Raw genomic sequence first — 9,197 nt, 5'->3', positions numbered from 1 at the left:
GACATCGCATCAAGACGATTCCTGCCCCAATAGTGAGTCCTCCTTGGTAAAGTCCCAGACATCATCTAAGCAAAGACAAGTCATCCCTGCTGTGTCCTTTCCCAATTCCTGATCCACAGAATCCGTGATCATAATAAAAATGGTTGTTTTAAGCCACTAAGTCTAAGTGTACAAGGTTACACAGCAAAAGATAACTGGAATTTTATGTGTATGTGTGTGTGGTTTAGAGAGGTTGTTTCCCATAGGAATTAGAAGGCAGACAGATAAGCACATGAGACAAACAAACACTATATCTGACACCGGAAGAACTGCCCATGGGGCCCACCATTTCTTTTTTTTTTTTCTAATGTTTTATTTATTTCTAGGAGAGAGAGAGAGAGCGTGAGCAGGGGAGGGTCAGAGAGAGAGGGAGTCACAGACTGAAACAGGCTCCAGGCTCTGAGCTGGCAGTCAGCACAGAGCCTGACACGGGGCCCGAACCCACGAACCGCGAGATCATGACCTAAGCGAAAGTCGGACGCTTAACCGACTAAGCCACCCAGGCGCCCCGGGGCCCACCATTTCTAAATGTACCAACTTTCACTGCTGGCAGGAATGACTGTATGATAAAGACAATGTACACATTGGTCTGTTCCAGCATTGGGCCTCACATTGCCCAAGAAGCTTGGCAGAGGGTTAAAGCACTTTGCAAGCTCTTCTGTACATTCCCTCTTCCTCTCTCCAGTGAGCTGGCTGCTCCTCTAAGCAAAGTGTCCCCAAGCGGGGTCTCCAGCTGCCAAGTCCAGGGTTTCCCACTCACTTCTTTTTCCTTATAAATGCCCCCGAGTTGTACTATGTCAGTGGCATTGACCTTGAGGCCCCTGTCCCTAATACCCACCAAACCCAGGCCAGTCATTCTCTCAGCCCCTCCAGCCCATTCCTGGGCTCTTCTCACCCCCCTTCTCCCCCTACAACTTCCTGGATCCTGACTCAGAAACAGTCTCTAAATTCTGCTCCTTTTCTTTCTTTTCTGTGCTTATTCCTTCCAGGGGCTGCCTAACTGCCCTGCTTCTGAGCTTCCTCTCTCCTCTTTTCTGAAGACTTAGGTTCTCAACAAGTCCCAGGTCTGTCATCCCCTACTTGCCCGAGTCATCAACCCACGGGAAGAAATGGAACTGCCTCAGACTAAGAGCACAGTCAGCTGTGTGTCCCCCAGCACTGGTCAGTCTCACCGTGTCTCATTGTCCTGTCTGTAAGAGAGGTGACAATAGCTCCCATCTTGTGGGGTTGCTGTGAGGATTAAACAAGATAACCCAGCTAAAGGACTCTGCCCCTCGCTCCTATTAATTGAAATGAGACTAGGGTTCTAAAACTCCTTGTTCAAATACAAATTCCAACGGGGCCAGGTTTGTTCATGCTCATTCATGCGGGAGAAGAGACAGTGCCCATCACCCTCCTCCGGTTTCACAAAAACAACTCATGAGTATTTAATACCTTCCAGAAAACAGATATATCCGCTTATATATTATCACCAGGGTGATAAAGTTTTAAGTAAGACAATCAATTGGAATTATAGGGGGTTTTCTTTAAAAGTGAAAACTATTTACAAAGGAGTATTGCAACCATCTCTGAAGTCAGGGTGCCCATATAAAACTCTTTTGTTAGAAATAACATTTGCAAGGATGGATTTCTCGTGCAGACTAGAATCTGCTTTCCTATAGCTGCGGGGAAAGTGGAGACTTTTTTTTTTCTACACCTTATCTTGCTGAGATCTCTTTCACCAGCAGCTATAAGGACTTACAGTTTCAAGACCCAATATTGGAATTCTATTAGTCAGCACAGAAGGGGGAAAAAAGCAGTCTTGAGGAGGTCAAAACTCAAAACATAAAAGAGAAAAAAGCAGAAAACTGCTGTTAAGTGAAATGTGGGCGTATTAGATCATTCCTATTCATACGGAGTATATAATAACCTTCAGTACATGGTAAGTATTATTTTTGTCTTTGTTCTCATGACCTGTAACCCTACTAAAACCACAATGCAAATGGTCAGTGTCACCGGGGCACATAGCCCAGCAACCAAAAAGTTATGTAAAATCATTTCAGTTCTTTAGCTGCATAGCTCAGGCCTTTTGAAGGGGACACACAATCAGAAAAACTTCCCAGTTTCCTTATCTCTGTCGCCTACATCCATATAGGATTTGCTTCCCCCTGAGGACTCCCTTCTGCCAAATCCTCCGGTCACGACTCCAACTCCTGAGCCACAGATTTTCCCACCGTTCCCTCCTAGTCTCCCCACCCCAACACCCCAAACGCTAAAGAGCTGATCCGATAACATGAGGTCCTTCCCTGGAGTGGGGCGGGGGACTAACGGAGTGGAAGGAACCCAGTAAACGATGCCAGAACCCCGTTTATGGGGTGGGGTGGGGACAGGCTGGGAACACCGCCAGGTCAATCCTTCCTGTTCTATCACACTTCCGCGAGCGTGACAAGGAGCCCCATGGCTGGTATCTCTCTTCATCCCAGGAACATCAGTATTCCCTACTTAACATTTATGAAACATCTCTCCAACTCCCATCCACCGGGACTGCAGCAAATGACAGAGTTGGGGCCACTGCCGTGGGGAGAAAGTTCCGCTCCTCTCGGCCCCAGCTCTTCACAGCTCCAGCTGGAACGTTGGGAAACAGCCTGGTGATGCTTTGAATCTCAATCCACAGCCCGGATGCTGGCCCTGCGGTCAAATCCCAGTGCCAACTGGGATGAGGCGCCGGGGTCTCACCTGCCTGCCCTCCCTGGCCTAGATTGCCGGGAGGCTCAAACAAGGCAGCTCTTTGGAAGACCCCTTCCCCTTTCCTCAACAAGAGATCTCCTTGCCACCCACCTGCCACAGCGTCTGACACACCCACCGTTCGGCTTAATTCTTCAGTTTAAAAAATTTCCCTGAAAGTGGGCACCCATTGGCACTGGGGTGTTAGCTTCTCCACCACCGGCACTTTGCCTCACACATAGTAAGTGCTCAGTAAATATGGATTGAATGAATGAGTGTCCACTGATATAAGAGCATAGATTAAGGGGCATCTGGGTGGCTTAGCCAGTTAAGGGTTTGACTTTTGGGGCACCTGGGTGGCTCAGTCAGTTAAGCATCCGACTTCAGCTCAGGTCATGATCTCGCAGTTTGTGGGTTCGAGTCCTGCGCCTGGCTCTGTGCTGACAGCTCAGAGCCTGGAGCCTGTCTTTGGATTCTGTGTCTCCCTTTCTCTCTGACCCTCCCCTGCTCACACTGTGTGTGTCTCTCTCTCAAAAATAAATAAAAACATTTACAAAAAATTTCTTAATAAATAAATAAATAAATAAAAAGGGTCTGACTCTTGATCTCAACTCAGGTCATGATCTCACAGTTCATGGGCTCAAGCCGCATGTGGGGCTCCTCGCTAACATTGGAGCCTGCTTGGGATTCTCTCTCTCCCTCTCTCTATGCCCCTCCCCTGCTCTCTCTCGTTCTCTCTCTGAAAATGAATAAACTTTAAAAAGTAAAGAGCATTAATTAAGCTAGACCATGTTCCTCACTGATACCTGGCAGAGAGTAAGTTTTTGAAGGGACTGGGTACAGAGTTATTCATGCATCCACTTGGCAAATACTAGTGGAGCCTCTATGCAGCCACTGTGCTAGGCACTGAAATACAGGCAATCAGGGCAGGAATTGTCCCCCACTCCCCGTCCTCGTGGAGATGAAATGAGCTGCCCTGGTTTGACATGAGGGCACCCCTGCCTCAGAGCCGAAATTATTCAGCCCCTTGGGCCTCTTCTCCAGAGAGCCAGCTCTCTCCAGCCACCCATCGCTACCCACCCTCCTCCCCCCAGGAAATTCACAAAATGAGAGACCAGAGGTGAGGGAGTGAGTGTCACTGAAAATGGCCATTATCAGATTAGACAAACCCCATGGCCTCCAGCCAGCACCGCCCACAGCCCCAGTCACCAATTTACTGGGATGAAAAAGGCTCATCCATATTTCATTTCAGGCATTCAGCATCCTCAGCTGCCGTCCGTTCCTTCAGTGGGCCCATTTCACGCCTCCCTGCCTCAGAGAAGGCTTCGGACCAAAGGGGACACGCACGTCCTGAGCTGACAGCCCATTTGCCCAAGTCCACCCCCACCCCCCACAACACATACATTCTGTGATCCACTTGGGCCCCTTTCTGAGCCCAGCCCCCACCTTCCATCCCTTCCCATGGGCCAAAAGAAAAGCTATTCACTCCTCTTGCCAGGAAAGGCACCCCTGCTCCCTCATGCCCCCACCCCAGTGTCCCCACCTCCCCCAAGGGACCTGGTACTTGCCACAAACCCGATGTGTCGTCAAATCAGCACAGGGGTTGGGGAGCACGTCTTGAGCGCCCGCAGGCGGGTCTAAGACAAGATGGGGGATTTTCAAACATGAAAAGGACCTCAGAGATAAGGGAACTGCTATTCATTTCTCCCTCCACCAACAGGGTGATCCGGCATTCGCCTTTTGCCCCCTTCTTATGGAACCAACTAGAAACGAAAGCAGCCAGAGGACTCAGCAGGACCCAACAACGTTTGGGTTGGAGTAGCTTGGCCATGGATAGGCAGGGGACCCGAGGACTCAGCGAAACAGTACGGGAGGCAGGCAAGAACATGGGGACCACTCTGCCTTCAGCCTTAAACACGCCAAATGAAGGCTAGAGAATTGAGGAAGAAGAGCGGGGCCAGGAGCCTCTGGGGCCGCAGGACCATGAACCAGGGAATGAGGGAGCTTTGCTCTAGTTCAGCTCTGCGATAGTGACCTTGGATGAGTCTCTTCCCATCCCTGCAATTCATTCACTAGGATATAAAATGAAGGAATTGCATCAGGTCAGTGATTTTAAGGACCGAGCTTAAATAAGGACACACCCCTCCCAGAGTGCAGTGACATCTGGATTCCTTGCTCGTGCAACTGGTACCAAGCTCAAAACGAGGAGGGGGCTTCTGAGCAGTGCTTTGAGGGTGTCGCCAGCCTAACCCAGCGGATCCCAATGGGACATGATAATCCAGTCAAGTGGGGCTCCACGTGACCCGCTGAGTCCCCATCTTTAAGGTGGAGAGCCTGGCGGTCGGCAGTTTCCAAAAGCTCTCCTAGCAAGAGCCGTCACAAAGCAGACTTGGAAATGGCTGAGTGGAGGGGGAGGAGAGGAAGGAGGTGGGGCAGGGACCCTCTGAGACTTCCAGAGCAACAGGCAGAGGAGCTGAGGGCCCAGGCTGTCCGGGGAGCCCCTTCGCTGCCCAACCGCAGGGACAGCACAGGCGGCAGACGCTCTCCCGGGCAGTGCAGGGCGGGAGTTACCTGCCTTCTCGAAGCCTCCTTCGCTGTACAGCTGCGAGCCGTGAGCTCCTTCGAGGGCCCCCCCGGAGCACTGGAGTGTCTGTTTACAGTTCATTAGCTACTTGACAGAGGCTCCAAGCGCGAGAGACATAAAGAGGAAGTGTCAGGGCCCAGGCCCGGCGCAGGTTGGCCAGAAATGAAGATAAAGCTGCTCACAGATGAAGAGGTCTGACAGCGGCTCCAGCAGCTCGGGCCGGGTGCCGGGCCTTACAGGTGACCGGGGAGCACAGCTCAGCTGACCTGAGACCTCACGCCTGGTGCTCCCAGCCTGCCGGCTGCCCAGTCGGCTGGCCTCCTTGGCTGCTCACAGTCCAGATACAGCCACCGACGTCTAGCTGGGGAGGGCAGGGGCCCCCGGATGGCTCAGTCGGTTAAGCACCCGACTCCGGCTCAGGTCATGATTTCATAGTTTGTGAGTTCGAGCCCCACGTCGGACTCTGTGCTGACAGCTCGGAGCCTGGAGCTTGTTTCGGATTCTGTGTCTCCCTCTCTCTCTGCCTCTCTCTCTCAAAAATAAACTAAAAAAAAAAAAAAAAAGACTAAGTCAAGGAAAAGCAAGATGCAAACCTGTGTGAACAGCATCAGCCTTGTGAAATAAAACCGCACAGGTGGAGGTGGGGGAAGAAAACTGGAAGGAAATACTCCACAAGGTGGTGACGGTGGCCCCTGGGCGCTGAGACCCCTCTGTCTATTTCCTTCTGTTCCGCCTTTCCCACATCTTCCATTCTGAGCACGATTGCTTCTTATTTTTAAAATAAAAAGACTGAATCCACCACCTGAGCTCGTTCCATCCCGCCATCCACAGAACAGGGACAGAGCCCGCTCTTCCGGCCAAAGCCCAGCCTCTGTAAGGCCCACGCCCGTGTTTCCTGACTGGAGCTGCTTCCCTGAGCCCCAGACATTCCCTGGAAGCCCAAGGCAGATGCCCAGGTAACCGATTCCTTGTGGTCAAGGGGGGGGATTCCTGGCCCTTGGGCAGCCCCTCCAGGCCGACCTCCTCACACCCAAGGACAAGCCGCCTGCACCCCTCGCTTACCGGGGGACTAATGAACAGCGGCTAATTGAAGGTAGCAGAACATCTGTGCTTCTTGAGCCCCTGAGCCCCAGAGACGGAAAGACAAAAGAAACGGAACTCGGAGTTTTCATCAAGGGAAGCGGGGGTGAGGCGTGGGGGTGGGGACATTTCCGGAAGCAGCTCTGGACGTTTTCAGGAAGCCCTTGGTCATGATAATAACAAGCAACATTACTGAGCCCTTTTCACGGGCCGAAGTGGGTTGAATGGTGCCCCCACCGGAAAGATACATTCACCTTAGAACATATGGATGTGGATTTGTTTGGAAAAGGGGTCTTTGTGGATGTAATTAAATTAAGAATCTGGAGCTGAGGGGCTCCTGGGTGGCTCAGTCGGTTGAGCGTCTGACTTCGGCTCAGGTCATGATCTCATGGTTTGTGGGTTCGAGTCCCACGTCGCGCTCTGTGCTGACTGCCAGCTCAGAGCCTGAAGCCTGTTTCAGATTCTGTGTCCCCCTCTCTCTGACCCTCCCCTGCTCACGGTGTCTCGCTCTCTCTCTCAGAAATAAATGAAAAAACATTAAAAAAAAAAAAAAGAATCTGGAGCTGAGATCCTCCTAGATTAACCGGGTGGGACCTACATCCGATGACACCTCTCTTTATAACAACAGAAGAGAGACACACAGACACACAGAGGTGAAGGTGATGTGGAGACCGAGGCAGAGGTCCAAGTGGTGCGTCTACGAGCCAAGGAATGTCACAGACAGCAGGCAACCTCCAGAAGCCCAGCCTCCAGAAGCGGCCACGCCCACTGACACCTTGATCTCGGACTTCTGGCCTCCAGAACCATGAGACAGGAAATGTCTACTGTTTAATCCCCCCAGTTAGTGGGCATTTGTGTGAGCAACCTTGGGAAAGTAACACGTGGTGAAACCCCTTATGCCCATCGTTTGTCTAATGACATAGACTCCCCTATCATCCATGTCTGACAGATAGGGAAAATGAGGCTCAGAGTGGCTATGCAACCGTCCTAAGGTTACACAGCAGTGGGCAGGAAGGCTGTTATCTTCCTGAATCCCTGACAGTGCCTGGTCCCCAGCTCTAGACTCAGGCTCTATCTCCATCATTTAAAGGCTGTGTGACCCCACACAAGATACTTCATGTCTCTGAGCTTCAGTTTCCTCATTTGCAAATTGGAAAGACCATGAGGAGCTATCCCCAGGACTGCCATAAGGATTTGGAAACTAGTGTGACGCAATGCACTGGATAACCTCCCCACACTGGGGACACCCTCTGCACCCTGTCTGCTCTCAAGGATCCCCCCAGCTGCCCCCACCTCAGCCAGCACGAGGGCAGCCTCCCTCCATTAGCATGCTCCAGGCACAGCTTCGAGCAAGCCGGCAAAATAACGGCAACAGCAGATTATGCTCGTAAATTAGGGTTCTGCTAATTGTGACTTTATAGACCAGTTGTAGACATGACTTTAAAAACCCTGTCTGTAAACACACAGCAGCCCTGCTAAGCAAGTGCCGCGCTGTATAAAAACTCTTTTAGGCAGAAATTATATGGGCTGCAGTAGCTGACTCCCCAGGAAGACCTCTCATTTGTTATGTTTCTCTCTCCTCCCCGTGCTGAACAGCTAATCCGCCAGCACGGCTCCCTCTCGCTTCACCCCATAAATCCTTGGCTTACAGTTGCCCCGAGCACAGCCATCTGCCAACAGCACAACAATACGGAGACACAGCCGCTGCCGGATGGGGGGCTGCCCCTTGCCCAGACCCCACCTCTCAGAAAGCCCAGGAGGCCCTGCCCTCCTGAGCGAGTCACCCGGAGCGGGGAGCAGTGTGGGGGGAGAAGAACTCTGACTCGGGAGCAAGACCCCAGATACTTCTTATTACAAGCCCACCCCCACTCTCATGCCCCTTCCTCACCAGGAGAAATAGGGCTGAGCTGGAGGGTTTTGGAGAAACCGCTTGGGGGCTCAGCGTGGAGAGTCATTGAGAGCAGGTCCCTAGGGGAAGAGGCTGAGGGGGGTCACCTGGAGGCTGGTCGCGAGTCTCCCTCTCTGTCTCCCCCTGCCTCCTACTTCTTTCAGGAACCAGTGGCCGAGAGGCCTCCCCAAGGCCAGCCAGGAGCCTCCTGATGGGGGTGGAGAGGAAGGGATACTGCCCCACTGTCTGCATGAGGAAAATGTTCTGGCTTCGCGGTCAGACTGCCCTGGGCTTGAAGCCAGTCTTGGATGGCGAGCACCAACTACATGCCAGGCACCTTGCTTTTCTTGCTCATTGCACCCGCTCATGATCCTATGTGATAGCTATGGATGGATACCGTCCCCATTCTGCGGACGACAAAACTGAGGCACAAAGAGATTTATGAAATTTGCCAGGGTCAGCAGGTAAGTAGAGGAGATGAGATTCGAATCCAAGCACCACCCCCTTGTCCTTATCCACCACATTGGTTCTTTTGTGGGACCTCAAGGCGCCAAGTTAGTCATGCTGAGCGCTCTCACATCGTTTTATTTTCATAAATAAACTTTCACTGGCACACGGCCACGCCCACTTATTTACACGCCATCTATGGCCGCTTTCATGCTATAAGGGCAGGTGGAGTGGAGACCCTATGCCCTCAAAGCCTAAACTATTTATTATCTGGCTTTTTGTGGAAAAGGTTTGCTGACCGAGTCTGAGATTTCTGGTCTGTTCAGTGGCAGCAGCGGTGAGGCTCAGTCTGGGGGCGGCTGAAATGAGGGATCATCTGCACTCAGGCTCCGAACATAGCCAGGCTCGGTACAGGTCTCTCTCTTTCTTCTCTCACCTCTCTTCATCTTCATCCCC

This window comes from Crocuta crocuta, unplaced genomic scaffold (assembly GCF_008692635.1).
Source record: "Crocuta crocuta isolate KB4526 unplaced genomic scaffold, BGI_CrCroc_1.0 scaffold13, whole genome shotgun sequence".
Classification (NCBI taxonomy): domain Eukaryota; kingdom Metazoa; phylum Chordata; class Mammalia; order Carnivora; family Hyaenidae; genus Crocuta; species Crocuta crocuta.
Note: the sequence above shows the minus strand (reverse complement) of the source record.